Raw genomic sequence first — 22,999 nt, forward strand, 5'->3', positions numbered from 1 at the left:
TACGAATATATATTATTCTGAGATGTTCTCTTTTAATTCGAACGGAGTTGTTTCCCATCCTGGCTCGGTGTGATTCCGTGACGCGAGACGCGAGAATCTGATTCTTCAGGAGAAGCGATCCGAACGCCTCTTGCCCAGCTACCCCCTGCCAGCCTGCTTGCCTGTTCGCGAGTACGCGCTCGAAAATGATCATCTATCAGTGCGACCCTCATTAACCGTCCGCCCGACGATAAAGCGCTGAACGCGAGATAGCTTATCTCTGATGTCGTTTGTCCTAGCTCTCCACACCGACTGACCGACCCATCGAGGTCGTCTATTGGGGGGGTCCTTTTACCGAGTCTCCTTCAACCACTCCTTCGCCCGTTCTCCCTCGTTCCTTCACTGTTTTCTTCCTCCGTGCACCCGGCTGGTCACGCTTCCTCTTCGGTCACGTATCTTCTTACGTACCTTGCCCGCTCGAGGAAACAGTCTGGGCTTTCCTCGAGGAAGCGGCGACTTCGAGAGGCGATGTAAAAAGAGAAAGAGAGTGAAAAAGAAAGAGACACTTGCCACTCGGGGGAAACAGCGGTAACAAGGATACGAGAGGGTCCAAACATTCGTCGTAGTTTTCACGGGGATCGTTATAATCATAACGACACCTCCTCTCGCTATGAGATCGAGCTCGAGGACAAGGAAGTCTCTCTCTCCATGTCGTGATTCTTTCATCGCGATCGGACTTTCTTGGGCGCGGCCAATCTCCGCTGGCTGATCGATCGATTCGGCTAGATTGGTGTTATCACGCGTTATCGCGGACGGTATTATCGGTAAGGTGCACCGGAAACGAGAACCGTTTTAACCTCGGATACGAATCTGACCGGCGATTCTCAGATCGGCGATCGGCGGTACCGACCGTCATGATCGCGCCGCATAACGCGAGATGAAAGCAAGGGCGGATCGCGCGCGACGCGTTACACGATTCGATTTTCAGACGAGGCGAAATAACATTCGCTCGTGGACGAATACGTAGCCGCGTATAAGCGCGACACGGAACACGGAACACGGCGCGTTCGTTAAACCACGTACGTGACTTCGTCGCGTCGGCGTTTTTTTCCGAGGGGAGGAAAAGGCGCGGTTCTGCCGAGAGACGGCAGAACGGGACCTGGAGGGTAGAAGCCGGGGGTTGAACCCGCAAAATGCCCGAAGCGTGCAAAATATTATATACCTGTCGTCGCTGATTGGACGACGGCGCGGCGCAGCGCGGGCTGACGACGGCCTGTAACGCGGCGGATACGTGCGCGGATCAAAGAATTCGCGCGTGCTCTCTTTCTCTCTCTCTCTTTCTCTTTTTCGTCGCTGAATGTGCCGCTGTTTTAAACGCGACCGGGTCTCGTTATAAATATGTATACGTATATATGGAGGATTGAGGAGGTGGAGAAGTACCACGAGGAACACATCCGAGTGAGGCGAGGAGAGAGAAATATCGACGTCCGATTATAATCCACTCTCGGCTGGCTCGGTGGTGAGATTCGGTTACCGCGACGACAGGAGCAGGCGCTCGTCACGAGAGAGACCACTCGCTCTCTTGTACACGAGTGTCGCGATGAATAATACATGTAACGCGGACGTGCGATGACGTGTTGACTTTTGCAATAGCTCTCTAATAAAGAACATCACTGCGACCCGCGAAGATGGACGCACGTACGTGCTCGCGATTTCGTTTCGTAATTGCCGCTTACAGCGTCTAATTGTGGGCGTATCAATTATAGTGTCGATCTTCGACGGACAACCGATGGCAATTTGGCTCACTTTGCTCCGATCGTAGATTGTATTAGCATGCTAAAATCGTACAATGTATTGAGCTTGCGATTAGATAGAACGATTCCTCTTTTAGAGCGCGGGCAAACTTTATTTAAACATTCAAACAATTAGTTAGTTTTAAGTCAGATTCGCCAAATTTAATTAGTTTCCCAAAGGAAACACATGATGCAAGAAATTGAAAATCTTTTTCTATTTCCGCGTGGTAATTTTCGCGATTTAATCTGCAGCTTGAATCGAAGTTCGATACATTTTGCGGACAAATTTAACGAATCTCGAGCTTTTGCGATTGCACGGCAATGAATCAATTTCATGGTGGATTATCATGATAAACCAACGGTTGTGGTTTCTGGCGCCGCCGACGTGAGTATCGATTTTGCGACCGTGTGTTCGGGGATGCAGCACTTTCGGCACATCTCCGGGGAAATTTCTATTATTATTCCAAGTACTTCCTGATTGGTTTGCATTAGGTAAAGTGATCGCCTTCGCGATACCTAGCGCGCACGCGAGACAAGACAGGTAATATTAAAGTAGTTCATCGTTTGTCAACTTAATGCCGCCGCGACGTAAAACAGACTGATCGATGGATCCTGCGACGTTATGCTGAGTGATATTACTTTACGTAATAACAGCGAGCGCACCGTGTAACCAACGCAGACAGTCGACACGATAATAATCATTAACATTCATTTTCTTTTTCTAATTTTTGCGCTCACCAGTCTTCCTTCGACAGAGGCGTCAAAAAAAATCTGTCGGTCGGATGCGCAACGTAAAATAAAAGGGAATTTTAATTTCGAGCACGCGGTGATGGATGGAGCCTCACGCTAGCGCGAAATATGATGTCTTCGGCTTTTACCCGCACTCCATATATCTCGTATTTTCTGTCAAATAAATAAAAAATATCCGCATTCGAGAACGTTTCCCCGTTATAATTAATATAATATAATCTTTTAATCACAGCAAATAATAAAAATATATATATTTATAAGATAACCACTTTATCTCGCGATCTGTCTAAATGGTATACGTCTTTTTTTATGGATCGCTTTTTTGTATATATTTCGTGTTTCAATATTCTGGCAATTTTTTAGTTTTACATATATTGTACTAAACATTGTATTAAATAATTACATTAGCTTTGTCCATCCTGCCATTTTATTTCCGAAACAAAATGCGTTCTAAGGTGTTTTTAATTTTCCACGCACACTCACGAACTTCTCCCCGAGAGTTTACAGTTAAACGAGAGTAACGCGCGCATATGTTGAATTAAAAGAAACAGTACAGTACGACACGGGAACCCACTTAAATGCAACAATTTCCAAAAGGAATCCTCGCCGCCGTCTACCGAATCCTGCCGCAGAATCCGCGCGAGTGCACCGTTCGCGATGGCTCGAATAATGCGTGCGAAATACAGTGTTACGCGCGCGGCAAAGTATCGTGCGAAATATAACGGCTGATTCGATCGGGCGCGATAACATCTCGATATTTTTACAAGAGCTGCAACGTGACTTGAACATTACAACGGTGTCCCATCGTCGATACGCGCGAATGGGGTGTCGCGCGCTAATAAAGTCCATTTAAATCGATTCACGAAAAGAGCGAGCAGCCGGATGCATCGACTTTTTTCTCACACCGCAATAGACGGCCGCAATAGCCGGCCGCAATGGTCGTACGAGCACAAAACCGGCAAGACACACAGTCTGTTTTATTATTTTTGCAACTTCCGGAACCGCAGTGCTAAAGCTGAATGCGCGAGGCAAGATCTATCGCGACGTTTCGAACGATCAGAAGCGAGGATACATTCGCGCAATACCGTCGCGGAGGAGTGAAATTGCATATGGCACCATTCGAGAGATAGGCAGGGCATTATTCAATTTTCGGCGGGGATGAGAGGACAGTGTTCAGTTTGCCATAGATTTGATTCAAACGACAAGTCGTTGGCTGCCAGCCGACCGTGATTTCGGTAAAAGTTCACGCTTCGGCACCGTGTGAAATGCGTAACGAAAAATGAAAAAAATGATGGAGAGAGAAAGAGAGAGCGGCGCAACGATATCCGAAAGAACAGTATCAGATATTTCGGTCGTGCGTCACGCGAATAGGTCTTGAATTTTTTAAAGTTTCCCTCTCGCCATGCTCCGTCGCGTCGAGTTTTGTCGCGTTATTCCTCTCGCATTCCATTAGTGTGCAACGGAGCGGAGCTCTCTGTTTCCCTTTTTCTCTCTCGCAGCCTGTTGCCTGTTCGAGGCACTGCGAGAGAGTCAACACTCGCTCGTATCCGCTTCCAAATTGCAAATGCGCGGATTCGGCGGATAGTAGCTCGGGGTGGTACGATGACGTGAATCGCGTGACCGATCGCTCGCGCAATGGTAGAATCAGCCGCGAGGGTCGCAACGACCCTCGAGACGGAAAGCCGAGTCGACAAGTCGCGCGGGTAGAAAATACCCACGCGCGCAGAGATCCTCTTGTCCTCTTCTCATCCCTTCGCCAAGAATTCCGTTAGTCTCGCGACTTGTCGAGCGACGCGTTTATCCTCCCCGATATTTACGTTATCGTAGCATAACCGGTGGAGAACCGCTTATTACGGTGAGGCACGCGATCTCGCTGAGAAAGTCGGCCGCGAAATCCGCGCGGATCCGCGCGACGAACTCGGGACGGCGATTCGCACGGACGGATATTTCTGTCTCGGCGGCAAATGGAAGTGGAAGCGCAACGAAGGCCGCGTTCTTTTCTCTTCTGCAATTAAGTTCTCCCCTCGCTACCCTTTTTCTCTTCTGCTTCCCTCGGTTTTAACCCCGTGCTCTATCAGAACTGATTAAGGCGTGGCGCGCGACTTAAGCGCGCACTTACAGAGCCGACCTACCCCGCCTTTCCACCGGAACGGAAACATCGATCTGCATTTATTAAAGGTGCGATTTGCATCGATGCCGACGTCGCGCGAATCGACGCTGCTCCTCACGGGTGTCGCGAGCGGAGAAAGTGAATCGTGTCCCCGCATCTGGCGTGGTGATTTTCTCCTTTTTTCGACCGGTAGCGTCGTTGCGATCCGCCGATTGGATCATCGCAGCAGGAATAATACGCGCGCGATAGCTGTTCGTTTATTGATCGCGTGAATTGGGGAACTCGGCTAAGCTAGTTAATTAGTCATAATCAGAGAATTATTAACAAAACACAATTACGCATTAATTCCGTTCTTATTAAATTTCCATGACGCTATGATTCTGCATTTTGATAAAACAACCTCCGTTTTAGTATACGATTCAACATTCAATGACCGACATGCGTAACCGCGCGAGGGCCAGGATTCGCGTTTTGAATCTTTAGAATCCAGATGAATTCAGACTTGAGATTTATCGGTCGTTGAAATTCATCCGGTGCTTCGACAGGATCAATCACGAACTTCCTCCCGACATTTCGAGACGAACGAACGAGAGGATATTGCAAATACGTCGTCCCGAATAATATCATCGTAATGAATAATACCACTGACAAAACATAACGTCGTCTCCGCGTTTCTCTTTGATTTCTTCGCCGGTCGTCATAGAGATACGGATACATATTTCACGGGTCAGGCACTTGACAAGCTCGTCGGTTGCCCCGTGACCCGACCCGGCTTAATTCGGACAAGGGAGGTTGAGAGGGAGGCGCAGTTTTCCGGCCGCGCAACGAGAGTAACGACGTCGTCCGTTAACAAAGGGCAGGCCAGCCTGCCTTCTTTTCGCGCGTGCGGTCGGTCGAGGGAGAAGATTCAACAGATCGATCCGCGGACCGCAGGCTGTTAGAACTTTAACTAGAGCGTGTATAAACTCTGCTCACGCAGTCGTCAAGCTACACAGTGAGCAACCACAATGAATAAAAGATGACACTGTTAAGCCCGATCGGGTAGCTCCACCTCTCAAGCTCAAGGCGCCTAAACCTCTCTTTATCCTTACGAGGTGATTCCTTAGACCGTGGAAATATCGCGGCCGTTACGCAATTTTCGGAACGATCCAATGAAAATTCTATATCCGGTTTAGAAGGGTATTCGGTACTTATCTGGTATCGCCTGAGTAATTTATACGGCAATTCCGCGTTCCCCAATTACGGAGCTCGCGATACGATTATCGTTACGTTATCGTACGTTTTAATTACGCAGAGAATGCGATATTCGTTAAAATATCTTAGTGAATCTTCCTGTAATACGGTTTTTTCTATAACGAGAAACGCGCGACCGTATCAGCAATTCGTGCACCTATCTTTAGACCAAACTGTAAGCACGTCTCTATTTAGGTTTACGAGGCTTATGCTCCATAAGAACTTATTTTTATATTTATTACATTATGCATGATGAGACCGGCTGCTCAATAACCTTAACGATAATAATGTTCGAGATCTATGGTCGCTCTAACTTTATAAACGCGTTCTCCTATTATTCGTAGTCACGGCACGCACATCAATCTTCACGTAAAATTGCAGGCAGATGCACGAAATTAAACGATTGAATAGGAAAAGAGCGGAGGCATAAAGTCGTCGGCTTTAAAAAAAAGTCGTCGCTCTCATTTCGATCCAGTCCAGGTAATTCAAGAAAGTACGACTTGTTTGCAAATCCGTTTATCGAATAAATCGAGTTCTTACGCCTCGCGAGTTCGATTGCGGCGGACTGTCCTGCGTTGGATGAGAAGGGACATCGAATCTTCTTTTTTTTCTCTCCCTCTTTACACCCTCGACAACGACCTTCGTCCGATTTGCAGAGGAAGAAATTGGCCAGTCTGTGATTTTTCTGAAACTGTGTGTTCGCGCGGATCAGTAACGCCGGACAAAACGACGACGAGCTGATCCGGAAAAGCGGATTCCTGGCAGGAATCGATCGAGAAGCTTTCGATTTTTATTCGTTTAATGGATGTACTGCAAAAGCGGTGGCGTCTGCATTTATCGCGTCTCTTAAATCAATCATACGCGGCAATGCTGCGCTTGACGTTCTGCAAACAGCTCTTAATTTATGAATGGCCGCTTACACGGAATCTCGCGCGCTACAAAACACGGAAAAAGCGAGCGGGAAATTAGGTCGCGAACATTCTCGCGTTCGAAAAGATTCAAGAGAGGTATAATAAAAGAAGCGAGAAAAAGAGCACGCGTTATCATGCTGGCAAAATATTTGGCGTATACACGGATAGCGCGGATGTTCCGCATTCAAGTCGCTCTTTGCAAGCTGCTAACGATATCACGTTCGTCGCGTAAAAACGCGATCGCCGATCTCGATCGCGATGCGCTTTCGTTTCCCCGTTTCTTCCTCACCCTTTCTCGTCTCGCGTGCGGCTCTGCCTGGAGCAAGAGAAGCGAATCGTAGAATAGCATCGACGTGCGGGCGGAGCGGAAGAGGGTCAAGCCAATAAAATCAAATGTAGCTAATTCGTTTAATGGCCGTGACCCAAACCCTCCCTATTTATTTAGAGGGGTATCGACCGCGAGGCGGTCGGGGGTTCGGCCGCGGGCAAGTTAACTGATGATCCACAGTCACGTCCGCGCAAACACGATTGCCGCGCGCCGATTTAATCTCGCCGGATCCTCGAGAGGGATCTTTTCCGTTTCGGCCAGCGTCATTATTCCTTGACCGTCGAGTTATTGCCGTGCGAATCACCCCAATACAACCCTGATTGCACGCGTTGGCGACCGATACGTCGCGATGTCGCCTCGCCGATCCAGACTCTGCCAAGGAATCGGCCAGGATAATGGATCGCCGAGCTAGGAGCATGCGTTTTCTCCACACGAGTGTGCTCTCGCGATGCTCTCGGCACGCCAGATACGTCACGACATGACCCGTGATTAATCGCTCGATACTGCGCGCGCCCGCTGCGTTTAACAACCCGCAATTCATCATAATTACCTCGCCAATACGTGGTGCACCGCGGTAAAAAAAAGCGGTCGCGTTTCCGCTTCGCGCAGGATCGATTTCAATTTTGCCCAACATTTGCGCGCGTTAACGTAAACGCCCACCGGTCCTGATAGTTTGCGTGTGCACAAACGGTAAATGAGCGCACGCTTCGCGCAATGATCCTTGACGATTTGATTGATCGAGAGAAACGGCGGTTTTCATGATGCAATGCGGTAAAATTCCACCCGTTCCGATTGGCACGTGTTTATTTGTTCTGAAACGCAATTCGTTACGCGCGATCTTGAGAGGAAACTTTACGCGCCCTTTCCGGTCCCCGGTAATGGAATAAAGTTTGTCGCCCTCGCTAAAAGAAAGATTGGAAAGTTTCGAAAATTCGCATCATTGAAGGTACTTCGCGTAATGTAAACTTTTGAGATTGCCCTGCGCTAAACGAACGCGGCTTGGAAAATGCGCTGCGTAGACGTTGCGCAATCGTTAAGCGCGAGGATGGCAGAATCGCTGCGCTTTGCCAAAGTTTCGCGGATCAAAAAACGCGGCACGATTCAACGAGGAAAAATCGTTCTCTCTGTATAAGTCTCTTTATTCTATTATTATATTGTTCACTTTTAGTTTCACATTTCCATTCATATCCGTTTATTTCTACGCGATATTTCCGTTTACTCTAATTATTACACTTTTGTCAAGTGAAATTTCGTATATTCGAGCGAGTAATTAAATTTCAGACAAATTGTCTTTACCTTTTTTTTCTCCTTATATAAATGTTGCACACCGAACATTGACCATTCAAGGAAATTTATGAAATTATCGAAAAATTTTTTCGGAAAAGTTCTGCACATAGTCATACGATCGCTTTCCGCCGATAGATGTGGGTCGATAAAATTTCTCAGTAATTGATCTTCAGTAAACGCTTTCGCTTCAGTGGCATAGAACATGATGGTCGTCCACTGCGTAGCTGCTATCGATTTTCCCGCCTTCCCTCCTCTCTGTCTCTCTTTCTCTCTCGAGCATTGTGGGAAAAATCCCGTAGTCGGCTACTGTCCGCTCCCGTCCGTGCCCTCGAAGCTAACACCGTAGAAGCGCATTATCGTCGAGGGTTCACCCCAGTGTAAACTCCTGGGGTTGCATGTGCAAATTGTGCGCGAGTTGTTTAACACGCTCGTAGGACCTCGTCGGTGCAGCTTCGCATCCTCCCCGGCCCTTGTTCACGTAGAGAACGCGCGCGCGATCTCCCGTAAGACTGCCACAATAGTCACGTTCCCGGAAATACAATCGTCGGGCCGATTTAATCTTGTGGATTCCCGTCTCGCAATCTCGCGCATCTACAATGGCAAAGATCGAATTGAGTCTTGTACGGATTCTCCTTTATCTTCTCCTTAGTAGGTATCCGGCATCTTCCGTTGGAGAGGCGAGAGCCTTTCCGCGGGATCAAGGTCTTCCTCTCACGAGCGATAAACGCGTTTTAAGTATCCTCTCGAATCGATAAGATCAGAATCCTCTCTGGCCTCAATCTAAAAACATCCCCACGTTGTTATTTCGCTATATAAAACGCGGTTTCATTTCGTGTTAACGGGTTTCTAACGCCGGCCTAACACGTACCTGTATCTCGCGTATGCCGCAGCGTTTTCATTCCGCTATAAACTAGCTTGTTATAATTTCATTTGTCAGCAGATAAATCGTTAACGAGCTGATGTCTAAATTAATTTAGCGGCGCAGCCAATTACCCCATATCGTTCTTCTTCCGTTTTATTGTCCTATTCATAATTTATGATTACCGTGTGCAGGGGGAGGGTGTGAGAGCGTTCTGACATATGCAGCGTATGTGCATGCGGCACGTTTTCCGCATGACAGAATGCGGTATAAACATATAATAGACATTAATAGGACTAACAGAATTCCTATTAATCCAATCAATAGGAAGCACATCGCTGTGAACATACCAAATGCCTTCGCACGCAATTTCCCGAGGTTCGATGGTCCGACACACGTCACAAACGTACATTTTGGACACGATCGGGCAGCACCTGGAGATATCATCCGGACGGAAACTCCATTAGGAATCGCGCCGAAGTACAGGGCACGTCGGGCGTGCTCGGGATCTAATGTATTTTAATGGAATTCTTCGGCCGGTCATTTCTCTTACGGACTGGCGCGCGCGAGCGCTCACGACGGCGAGCTTCTTTCGCCCGTGGATGAGCATTAGCGGGAAAGTTACCTAAAGTACCCGCGACCCTGCCGCAGCTGCGGACGGTTCGCACGCGGTTTTTACCGCGAGACGCGGGGGTTAACGCTCTTACTTAACTTAACGTTCGTTAAGGGAGCAGCTGCCGCTCATGGAACGCCGGAAAATGTCGCCAGTTTCTCTTTTTCGCGTGTCTGCTCGGGGATGACTCGCACAGAGTACAGTACGAGAAGTGGTACTTCATTCCTGTCTCTTTCTCTCGATTCCGCTCTCTGTCGTTCACGTTTTATTCCATCCGCGTTCGTGGATCTCCATTCCATGCAACTGGACAACGCTTCGTATATCCGGATATAACTCGCATTACGTATTTTCGAGCGCACCGCAACGCCCGCGCCGGTTCGCCTCGTTAGCGGCAACTTGGATTCAATCCGCCGCCCTAGTCGCGGCCGGTTTGCATTATTTAATTGACTCGTCTCTAATTAACGCTGTGTCGCGGCTGTTTAATTTCACCGAAGCATCATACGCGTGCGTTCTGAACCGATAAAGGGAATGTCGCTCCCGATGCATGACGTTCTCGAAACGAGGACGAGTGGAATATCAGTTTTGACGAAATCGACATCTTCGAAAGAGAATTTCCTCAGAGGGAGTCGGCGAATTTAATATTTTAATTTTATATTTTTATGTTATATTTTTAATTCTATAAAATTTCTTCTGAAATCTACGAAAGTAACAGAATATTATTATATTAAATGCTTATCTCACGCGTGTTACGATTAAAATTGTCCGACTTCTTCATGGCGCGCAGGTGGCAGATATACTGTTAATATCGTTTATCGCGATGTTCTTGCGTAATCGTGATATAAAATATTCAGACCGGCATTATTTTTGCGCGTGTCGGTTCTGAATGCATTCTCGCGATAGCAGCGTTACTTCTCGCTCGGAATAAGATCGCGTTATCAGCGCGTGAAACGGACAACGCTCGCTTTCACGATCACACTGAAGTTTACAGTTCACTCTGATAAATGTGGAAATAGCTTTCTGCCCCAGCAAGGATTTGATTCGATACTACTTTTCCTCGGAACTGTTGAACCCCCGACGTCTTGTGAACGTCTTGCTAATTAGAATCTCCCTGGGACTCGGTTAAATAAAGTTTGCTCGGAGGAAAACTGCTGAATGAAATATTGTTATACATCTGCATCCCTCGAGTTTAATCCACTGAGATTTCTTTAAGCCTCAAATTTGTCAAATAATACTTTTCTTAAGTTCAACCGAGCTTTATGTAGGATTACTTTTTAAGGATTTTCTGAATGTCATAATAATAAATTATCTTAATATCGTGAAATATTATTTCCATCAAAGAGAGACAAATTTTAATAATAATAGAAATAATAATATTTCTATTATTATTTCCAATAGAATAATAATATTCCCGTTCAAACAGCATTCATATTTAATTGTTATTTAATGATGTATAAGATGATGACCTTTTCAATTGATCCATCTTTTCCGTAACACAGTTTCGTCGCAACATTACAATTGTAATAATGCAGTGCACGTACATGTACAATTTAATATGCGTTATAATTTTATCCGCATGCATACGAATTATAATAGCTTGCTGCATACGTTAGCTTTAATGAGAGTGGATTTAATCAATAACCTCTAGAGTAAACGTCATTGTCTCATTAAAATAATATGCATTAAATATGGACATAAAATTAATGCAACGGGCATTGCTGCAAAGCCAGATCGGTCAATCCCCATCAATCTCGGGGATATACCCAAGGATATACATCGTGGGACCGAATGACCGAATTTTTCGACAGAGTTCGTCAACTTATTGCGCGAGCGTGCATAGCCGAGCGCGCGCCATTGTGTCGCAGCGGGCGCGTTTCCGTGCGTATAATGCACAGTTATAAACCATTCAAAAGAGTTTCAGCGCGACACGGCACACCGTACAATGACGATGTATCACGCATCACTGACCGTTAATACGGCGCGTGTGGCCGCCTATTAATTTATCGGCGTATTATGCAACGTTAACCATCCGGCCTCGCCGCGCCGCCACTCTATTAAAATTCACCGCTTCCGCGACTGTATCACGCGTGGCCGATCGCGGGAATGACCGGTGAACCTCCGTGGGACCACACGATTACGCAGAAGTGATAAAAGATCGTCGCTGATGAGCGAGAAGACAACGTCATTTTCGCCGCAGATCGATACCTACGCAGCCGGCGCGCGTATAAAACGCGTACCGGAGCCGAATGTTTAAAAATTCATTATTCCTTTCGCTCCAATACCGGGCGCGCGAGAGTCGAGCCGGAGGATAAAAAATCTCGAGTAAAGCGAGCCATGCATTATAGATGGCCATTCAGAGTGGCGGCGCCAGGTTCGTAACTATGTTGTTCGGTGGTGACGATGGTTCCCGCATTCCTCACGAAGGGAATCCGTAACAGGGGATCGTGACGTGTCCTGACAGGAGCGAGAGCGAAGAAGGTGACGAAGGATCGCGGGAAAAACGGCAAAGAAAGCAGTGAGCAAGAGTGAGATTGTGAAGAACGCGAAGGGAATGCGCGCGCGCGGAAGGAGTAGCGAAAGCGGAGGAACGATATGGTAACCGGCCAGTAAGAAAAACGGAGCAAGAACGAACGCGAGGGTAAATAGGTGGAAGGATCGCGGGGTGAGAGAAGGAGCAAGAGAGACGAGGGTCGGAAAAGGAAGCGGCGGAAGCCGTGCTCGCGCGCGGCGAGGGCGAGCAAGAAAAGACGGTCGGAGGTCGGTGGGGGCGAAGTGGCGCGCGAAGGCCCTCAAATGATTTAGCCCCGCCGTGGGGTTAGATCCGCAATTTCGTTTGAAACATTCATGAGAAATATCCTGCCCCGGACCCCGGGTACCGCAGCTGCAGCGGCGTTTAAAGAATTGCACTGCGCGGTCGCGACCGTTTACTTATCTCGATGGCTTCCTCCACCTCGGGGCTGCCAGCCTCGCCAGAAACGAGGATGTTTCGCCCGCATATAACCGGATCTCTTTCCAGCGGAGAGTCGTGCGGCGAGCAAGAGCAGACGAAAGACGGGCATGGGTGGGAGATGTGGGGGCGACGAGGGTGAAATGGCCGGAGGAGAAAAGCGGGACGAGGGGGAGAGGCAGGAAACAAAAATAAAACAAGGCTGGGGTGGATTTCACGGTCTTCTCACGGCCGAAAGAAATTCTAAGCGCGGAGATGCTGCCCTGCCCGCCGGTACCAGACGAGCTTTAACAAGGTTACGGGTCAACGCCAATTTCCTAACCGGGGTAGGAGAATCCTGGTCCAGCCGGTGGTTCGCGGTCCGTGGCGGGCCCGGCCCGATCCGTCGCGCCTCCGCACGGACGGAGGTGCGCGAGGTGCAGGCGTAATTTATGTGGTTTCGAAAGGATCGATGAAACGCGCGCTACATCACACATACGTGCGCTCCAGTATCTCACGGATAATTTTCCCGCTCGACTTTTCCAAAGATATCGCACGGTCTTATTAGCAAACGGATGTATAAAGTTACATCGGTGATAAAAATATATCAGATTGACATGTTTGGATCTCTGCTTCATTTTCCACTGCTTTAAAAAACTGAAATACTTCACGTATTTCAAAGTATGATCGAGTTTAATAAACATCATTTCCGGAGTTATAAATCTGTGTTTAAAAATTTTTAAAAGCTGTCGTATGTGAATTAGTATTTTAATCAATCAAATGTGCAAAGTGAGAGAAAGATAGACCCGATGTCAAATTCATTATACTTCAGATTCATTATACTTCTACTTGTGATATGAATTAATATTAGAAAAAGAGCAGGAGGCATTTATTAAACCTTTTTTTTTCGATAAATATATTACGAGATTAACAGAGAATTAAATGGAAAATTTTAACATAATTAGCATAGGTTTCTCATATACCGAGCGTTATCGATATGATCTGATTAATAAAGTCGATGGAGCAGTGCAGAATAAATATAGCGAAAACGATGTATCAACTTTACTACTTATATACTATGTGAGCCGAAGAAGTTTACTTCTTTAATATGCTAATAATCCTATTTTAATTCACCGTTGCATATTTGATGTATTATCCATATTTAAACGGCATTTCCAAACCCATTATTTCGATATACTTATGTATAATTCATGGCATATCAGTTATGCATTGCTAAAAATCATTAATACATACTGACACAATCTTGCCATTAGAGATTCAGTGGAATCTTCTATATATCCTACTGTTCTCTCAATTACATGCTTGGTCCCACTCGGGAACAAATCCGATTAACAATAAATACTTGATATGCTCGCGAGTTTGATCTGTTCGTAAATGCGCTTATCTAACTTATGATCAATTCAGGAGACTCGTATCTTCCTAATTTGTACATCACGTCTATCACGCGTCCATTTGAATTCAATGAAATAGGAAACACGTCTCGCTGGACGTCGTTCCATGTCGATACGAGTCTCACTTCGCGAACGAGCATTGGAACATAACGACGACGACGATGATGTGCCATGGTCCAAGTCATAATATACCAACTCGGTTTGTTCCGCGATGTAGCCGCGGTTCCGGATTGGAAGCTTCTTCGCCGGAGTATTTTAACGCTCGAAGTCGCCTTGCCGCGCAGACTGATAAAAGGTGACCATTTTCTATCTCTGCAGTCCGTAGCTGTATATGTACGTGTATAAGCAGATATATATATAATATATACACTATATCCGTGGCGAGCGCGCAATAAAATGAGAGCGCCACGTTAAACTTTATTGCGGACGGAGGTTGTTGCTCGCGTTTCCGCGGCGTCACCCCGTCGAAAGGGGCTGTTATAACTTTATCACTACGCCGGCCACGACGCGGATCGGCATTGTACGGGCTCTCTCCGTTTTTCGCCCGGGAATGTTCAGCGCTTGATTCTCGCGGCGTCCCGCGATTTAATTGCACGATCCATTAACAATGCCCGTCGACGTAAAGCCGACACTGGCAATGAACATCGGGCACGATTGAAAGGTTCGCCCAATGGGATTCTTTCATAAGCTGATTTTTTACATGCCATTTTTTACATACCAGGGAGAGAGAAACGCGAAAGGATCGATCGGCAGAGGTGCCGTCGCCGAGGGGTGGAATAGCGTCTGGATAGTGTCTTAAAAAAGCGGAGTCGCCGGATCGTCGCTGGATTCCCATCTCGGCGCGGCTTTACGCCGCTTCTCCCGTTTATCGAATCGTTCGATTATCCGCAGCGCGAGTTATCGCGAAATTTATTTTCATCGCGCGCTCCAGATTATGCACAGACGTTGTGGTAGTTCGCATAAAGAGCCAACTCGCGTTTCAAACTGGATTGCTGGATTATGCATGCGACTTGGCACCGATGCATCTGTATAAATGATAAAATGACCTTTTACGAACGCGCGGCGTTTATTTGATAATTTTCGCGGCGCGCACAGGAATGGCTAACTTGGTTAAACTCGGCTAAAATATGTACGCGTATCGCCTTAATGATATTATGTCCATTTTACCGCGATGTGTGTGCACGATCGGTGTAAAAGATACGACGGCTCGGGCCGGGATGGAAAAACCGAATGCATCTACGTAGCGCTTCCGTAAATCATAATACGTTAAAGCTCCTCTCTGGATGCAGCGGATAATCCGCGTGTTTGCTTACATTTTCAATCTTTTATAAAGCACGATAACTTCAACGTGCTTATATATGTGAAATTATAATTGCCAGCCGCCCCGACCGTTTCAAATTTCCGACTTCCCCCGGCCCGGAGTTGCAAAACAGAGACGCGAAAGCGGAAGGATTATAGGGTCTAAAACCATCGCTTGCTCCTCCTTTCCCGCCCCGCTGTCTCCCTCATGACCATTAACTAATTGCATTCTACTAATTACTCGCAAATCCTTCCGCTCCCGTTTCCCCGTGACTCTGTATACGCCCAGGGTACACGATCGTAAATACCTCAACTTCCAAAGAGCCAGCGCGGTCCCTCCGGCGCAACCCTCCACCCCTGGCTTGTCAAGAACACAAATAAAGACTTTGGACCCCGGTTAACCGATTCGAGCGCGAGACAGAGAGTAAGACCGAAACACAAGAACGATCGCGCTTTCCTGTGCGGATCGTCGTTGTGTCGTAGGTTTTTCGTTGAACGAGAAACGCTCGAAACGCCGCGGCTTATCGCGTAAAAGGAATTACGTGAATCGTCGTCCGCTCGATGTAACGCGGACTGCATTACTGCGACCGGGACACGGGATAGATGCATCCGCTTTCGCTTTAATTCGCAGGGATAAATCTCTGCCTGCCGCGCGCGGTCTTAACCCATCGAGATCGGCCGAAGTAAGCTTCTACTTTTTTTTCCAAACGCTGGAGAAACGCGGGAAATTAATTTCGACCGAGATCGGCGCGGAACCGTGACCGTCCGTGATTAAAAGGGAGGTCGTACATCACCGGGCCGGGGAGTTTCACGCATATGGTATTCCGATCTTTGCACTGTATCGTATTGTATCAGCCTCCGAGTGCTTCTGCCGCGCGTACAGAGATCGTATATCATGCCGATAATAATTCTTATGACCACTGTGCCGCGCACGGCGGCGATGGTGCACGCGGTGGCGGAAAAAAGAAGGGATTATTGCGGGGCACGCGGGCGGTAAAGAGCGAACGGCAAAAGAGTATATACAGAGGGCGCTCTTAACCCGAAATCTCTGCTCTATCCCGCCCTCCATTCATTACACCCTCTCCGCCCCTGCCGCCTATTCTTTCGCCACAAATCTGAATCCCCCGTCGGCCCGGCCGGCACGGAACGCGAACGTGACCTCTCGCTGGTACAGCGAATGCGGGATAAAATGCATTGGGAATTACGTATATCCCCCCGGTGTTCGTCGAAGTGAAATATTTCCTATCGAGAAGCATCCCCGGCCGCCAGCAGCGGCAGCGGCGGCGGCAGCGGGGACGGGAGGCGGATTGGCGAGGGAGGGTGGTTGAGGCAAAGGCGCTCGGTCAGGCATCGGTTTTACTCGTGGGAGGGAAAGTTTCGCTAAAACGTTTCCGCTGATAAATCTTGTTTACAGATGGGCAGGCTCAGGTGATGCGTGCGCGGGCGTTCGTTCGCTCGCGCGCGCTTCGTACTCGTCAAAACTTAAAGTACGGCTCCAACTTGCGCGAAATTCACGCGGGACGCTCCGCCACGGCGAGCGGCTACGTGCTGCGGTCGCTGCCGACGTCAATAATTGGCGAGAACCGGGTCTCGAGAAGGGCGAGCGAGCAGAGGTGAAATGACTTTAGGGAGCACGTCGTGCAAGTAACGACGAATCACGACGAATCGAGCTGTACGGGCCTGCAGGTATAGACGAGGGGTGTTAGCAGCGCGTTGTTGAGTCGAGGCAATAATCGCCGCTACTAACGACGCCGAGTTCTCTCACGCGCGGCTTGTCCGCTCCGACGTTGCCTCGCGCCTCGCGCGGAATCGGTTCCGCTCGAAAGAGACCATTAGCCGTCAATTAGCTGATTACGTTCGATGAAATTGTTCGCGCGCCGACTTGACTGAATCGCTCTATCGGATCGAGTGACTTCCACGATTAACAGCTTGCTCGAGTTACTTATCAATTTTCACGAACGTCCATTGAGCGTTGTTGGTTATCTTTTTACAGTGATTTTCGCATTCTGCTGCTCTTGGGGATATCTTGAGATATATATGTTTAAATGCAAGTGCAAGACGTGCGAAAAGAGAGTTACGCATAATTGCAATTGAAACTTTATCGGAATTCGTACTGATTGTGCAGGTAAAGAATAAAGCATCTAAAGAGACAAATTGAGTTCCAAAGACGGCGACAAATCGTAAAACTTTGCTCTTCATTTGATTTTCGGCGCAACTTGTTTTAACGAAATTCTAATGTAAGAGTAAGTTACGTAAAAGGTATTCAAAACCGATTATTAAAAAGTTATGAAAAAGTGATGCTCAATCAAACTTTTGTCAAGGAAAAGAAGCCGATCTCCACCTTTGTAACTAACGTCGAAGTACGCCGCTTTTGTGGTTGCGCTACCCTATAATTCGCGTAACCTTCTATCATTCATCATTCTTTTCTAGCACGAGCGCTCTCTCCGTTGGAATAATCGATGTATCAGTCTCGATATTCGTTGCACGTTGATGGAATAACATTCAGATCTCCACAAAAGAGCTATTGATAGCTCGAAACTAAAATTCTATCGGATATTTGAACGAAATAAAATGGTTAAAATATATAAAAGTGAAAGATGTTACATTAGAATACGACGTGGATGTGAAATTAATTAACCGTACGGCTGGTATAACGCGCATCCGGAATTATGAAAAGTTAGCCGACGGTCGAGCGATGTTCACAATTAAAGAGGAACGATGTCCCCTTAGCGCGAGAGGAAGAGAACCGTTGAAAAGCGCATCTGGCGGTTTTAATAATCGCTACAATATTCATGTCGCTCGACCGTCTACGACAAGGGGATGAACGAGTGGCCACTCATAAGTTGAATGTAAACGACCCGCCTGTTGAAATATCGATCGCGCGAGTGGTAGACGCCCGTTTTCGCCGCGCGATGCTCAGGAGAAATGGAGACGAGATGATGATGGTCATACGTGCTTCTTCTTGATATTAGTGTAAAGGCAATAAATACATGAGACAAAATATACATATATATACATTTATATATTTTAGACATAATTAAAAGATTTTTTAATTTTCAGATAGGTATTTTAATCGCGATGTAGAAAAGTTTGCTAATAATGTTTAATATTCTTTACGAGTTTCATATATTTCATTTCTATCCATAAATAAATAAATGTGGAGAAATAAATGTGGAAACACTCGGCTCCTTGGCACAATGAATGTTACTGATGAGACTATTTCAATCAAGAAATCGATTGATAGATATTGGGATTCGGTTGATCTAATCAGTCGAATATTCATCCGTCTTCATTTCCTAACACGGGACAAACTGTCCCTTGAAATATCTACAATCGCACGGAGGGATAGTGAAACTCTCATCTCGCAGTGCCGTCACCTGTTCACGACTGTTACGTCAGTAACCCTTCATCGGATGGAAGGTTCTCGAACGATCTTCGAAGGCTCCGGCAGGCAAGCCTGCTAGCCGTAGCGGGCGTTATCGCGAGCCCGGCAATAAATAGTATAAACATCCGCGCATACCAGCATCTTTCTAGAACCTTCTAGCACGTTCTAAAACCTTAAAATATATATATAATATCATATTATATATATATATAGCGATTTTATAATTTAGGAAACTTTATATTATTATTTTCCTGAATGCAAATGATCATATAGACGGAATTTAATACGATTACAGCCTTCAAAATAAGCATTATTTCTTTTAATACACATATCTTTGGATTAAAAACAGATACAACAACCATTCAAAATCCCAGAAGATCCATTTTGCAATCAGGAAATTAATACCGAGAGGAAAATATTATAATCATAAGGCGAACTACGTAATTAATTAACTTAGGTATTAAGGTTCTGTACGGGGATGTTTACGCGAAGGGCCTCCCTCCACAGAACCGAGATAACCGTCGAGACGAAGACGCGGGCCCGATTTTCCTAAACATTATTGGTGGAAAATCAGTCCCACCATCGATATTTTCAACCACCCGCCTCTTCGTCCACCATATAAAAGGGCCTGCAGAAGGCCAGGGAAGTCAGTCATAAGTGCAGCAATAAGTAATCAATTTCATTAAGCGTTTTCGTAATCTTGGGTGTCGAGTCTGATCTCTACGTTTAAGAATAAATTCCGAGCATCTAGTGTTAGCGAATCTGTGGCGACTGCTCTCACTCCAGAGCCACGACAAGGTAGATTTATTTGCGACACTGCGTTTCCGAACCCGATCATCACACTCATATAGTATCAATAAATAACTTTACTTTAAAGGAACAGTTACTGAAAATTAATGAAGCTTCTTCTCTATATTTCTTGTTTTCGTTCAAATTGTTCATTCTGATTTCCTGGAGGATTTGCAACTGGCGCTGCCGAAGAGTGTGGCCCTAGTTGTTCAAGTTGGCGCTGCCGAAGAGTGTGGCCCTAATTTGCGACCATAATCCTACAGGAATCCGCGGATAAATATAATTCAATCCATTCCCATGCCTACTAAAAAAGGGCGCAGATTCCAAGAAAAGAAGCTCCGTTATCATCTCCGACTTGCTTACTCAAATAATCAGGACCCGTTTCCTCTCATCCAAAAATTAACGAATCTAGAAGCCGACCGAGCATTATCAAAGCAAATTCCGTACGTAACCCGCGAACTCACTTTGGACCACAATTATCCTGATTACCGCAACATCCGTAAAGGTGATCCTCGTCGAGTTGTTTATAAATTACGAGAGTTGTTCGGATTGAACCGTAAAGAAATCGAGATTCCGAGTTCATATCCAGTGTTACCACCCATCCAAGAGTTTAATGTACAAACAAGTTCTAATCACAACGGAATAAAACCGTAAACCAAACGTGTGATGTGTCGCGGAATATCGAACCCTTCCCGGCGTACTGATTTAGTACTAGAGTATCAACGGCGATCCGGCGTGGTGGCGTGCATGAGATATACGGCGTATCTCCGACCTATAGACCGTTCTCTATTTTGTACCATTTGCTTCGTTAATAGAATTTTTCCTTCACAAAAACAAAACTATACTTTGCTATCAAAACACGATTTAATAGTGGGGTTGAGACGACACGTTCCTACGTGCGTAATTTGCGATAGAGACCTTGCTGGGTACGCGCCGTTTTACAATTGCGAAATCTGCTCCCACGAATATTTAGAGTTGCTCGATCAATTAAATTCAACCGGAGAGGATATTTTTGAGCTTTCAGACCCGACAGTAATTCGATCACGAGAAGAGTCGACGGGATTTCTTTCCCTCGCCTCAGAAAACAATTAGCTTCGCGATCCTCGGGAAGTATCATCGTATTTAAACATCCCTGCAGTTATAATCACGGACACTCGGGACGTAACAACGACATTACGATCGCTCTCAGTTTATCACTTGTCGTGTCCATCGCCGGATGGACTTCGCGTTGCGTCGGAGTAACAATTTAGAAAATCGGGAATAAGTTTGCGGAGCGGGAAACGCTGCGTCAGTGCCGTTACGCGAAATTACGGAGGCTAACTGAGGGCATGACGAGGGAAAGAGAAAAGGAGGAAGGGAAAGCGAGGGAAAATGACGGTGGTTCCTCAGTGGGGCGCGTTGCTCACGCTTCAAGGAAAATATAATGACAAAGAAAGGAGAGCGCGGGGGATTGCGCGTCGCACGACGCGAACACCCATCTCTCAATTTGCATTTTCAGCATTTCGCTCGCAGGCAAATAACGACTTCATTACGGCGCTCATCAGATATAAATGACATATTTGATTTGGCGTGGTCCCTGTCGTCGTCGTCGTCGTCGACGTCATCCCCCATCTCGTTCATCCTGCTCGTCGTCGTTGTCGTCATCTTTGTGCCTGCCACCGTCGTCTTCTGCGCGACTCGCAGACGACAATGGTACGCCCGGATACCTGCGTACCCAGGCGTTCTAGCCTCTTAATGAGAGGAGAACTCTTCCGTAATCGGTGATCAGTTTGCCAGCAAGACAGACGTCGCTCATGTCGAACCGTCCGCAGCGATTAATCGGCCCTACCTTCCACTCGTCGTTGCGTAGCCTGTCTGAATTTGAACCTCTATTTTCATAACGCGTATTGACAAAACGATTTTAGCTGTCTGAGTCTGATTGTGAATTGGGGTTGCGCGCATATTAAGCAGTAGTCAAGGCGTTAAATGCCAATATCCGACACACTCCAATTCCAAGTATTATTATTAATTATGTTATTATTAACTATGTTAATATTGATTATATACTATGTTAATATTAATTATATAATATTATTAAATCTGTCATCAATAAATTATAGGGAGAATAATTGAATATATTGCATATGTTGTTTGTGCAGCGTAAATGTGTAAATATTCTATCAAAATAATAAAAGACACAAATTGTATGAAAAATAAATAAAACTCAATTAAAGAGATATAGGAATACTCTTGCTTTCTAATTTTTAGTCTCTTCATCTTTAATGCATGTCCATTTCCAAGAAATATAATTTTGATGCAAGAATATCTTGACGTTCATACAGATATCAGCCGCATAAATGATACATCACGGCACGGCGGAAGAGAAACGCCGTAAGGTGAAAATCGATGATGGTTTAAGAATCGAGCATCGGAGGAAGTCGATCAATCACACATCCCACGAAACGTCTGTGTCCCGACGTCTCCCAGATTATCCCATACGTTCCTGCACCGCGGCTTCGAAGGGATTAAGCGTTCAAAATGAGCAGGTCGTCAACCTTGGCTAAGCAGAAACACTTGTAGAACGCCCGCGCAGCTTCCGGCGATAAAGTTCGCTTTTCACACGGGATTTTCACGATGCGCGTCAGCGAGAGGGATGCGGGAGGCAGACGTTTCATTTGCTTCGCATATCCGGTTTCTCGGGGCTCGCAGAGATCACAGCGCGCGCGCGCGAGCGCGCATGATTGTTACGTGATCCTGATCACTATATCGAAACGGGCGCGATCAATTTTGGGCCGGTAAAAACATGTAAAATACGATGCGTTGCCGTTGACAAACATCGCGGACGCGCGTTTCGCCGCGTATACGCGTATAATGGCGCGGTCTCATTTTTCATTTGCCCTCCCCGTGAATAAATGCTCTCCTCCACCACAACAGAATGGAATATCGCGAAACAAGCGTTACCCGATATTCGCACAAAGCGATGCACTTCTGCCGGACGTTATGAAAAATTACGTCGGATCGTATTTACGCTGTCAAACAAATTCGTGTGCGTGCGTGCGCGCGAGCGAGCGAGCGACCGGGATAATCCAGCTTCTACCCGGCAGTGGCATTCAAATTAGAATGCCATCCGCTCTCGGACACATGGAGATGTAAACGCGCGCATTTGTGTGATGGCGCGTCCATGGTGTTTAATCTGACCGAACGCCTTCTCGCTTGTTTTTAATTTTATTATAATATCGTATGTAACACATTATATAACATCGCTCATATTATTCTGTTTCCTGAATAGAACTTTCATGATGTATAAAAAGCTCAAATAATTGGTTTAATCGACGTCAGAATTCACCTA

General features: G+C 46.5%; 1 protein-coding gene and 1 long non-coding RNA gene across 2 annotated transcripts in view; both read left to right on the forward strand.

Annotated features, from left to right (window-relative positions):
* The window catches only part of LOC105281461 (neurotrimin), a 181,716-nt gene that overhangs the window by 39,509 nt on the left and 119,208 nt on the right, over window positions 1–22,999 (forward strand). The window lies entirely within an intron of this gene.
* Window positions 13,284–21,950, forward strand: LOC109611085. Its single transcript, XR_003407257.1, has 2 exons — window positions 13,284–19,680; window positions 20,696–21,950. It is a non-coding gene; the product is annotated as an uncharacterized LOC109611085 (long non-coding RNA).

This window comes from Ooceraea biroi, chromosome 1, assembly GCF_003672135.1.
Source record: "Ooceraea biroi isolate clonal line C1 chromosome 1, Obir_v5.4, whole genome shotgun sequence".
Classification (NCBI taxonomy): domain Eukaryota; kingdom Metazoa; phylum Arthropoda; class Insecta; order Hymenoptera; family Formicidae; genus Ooceraea; species Ooceraea biroi.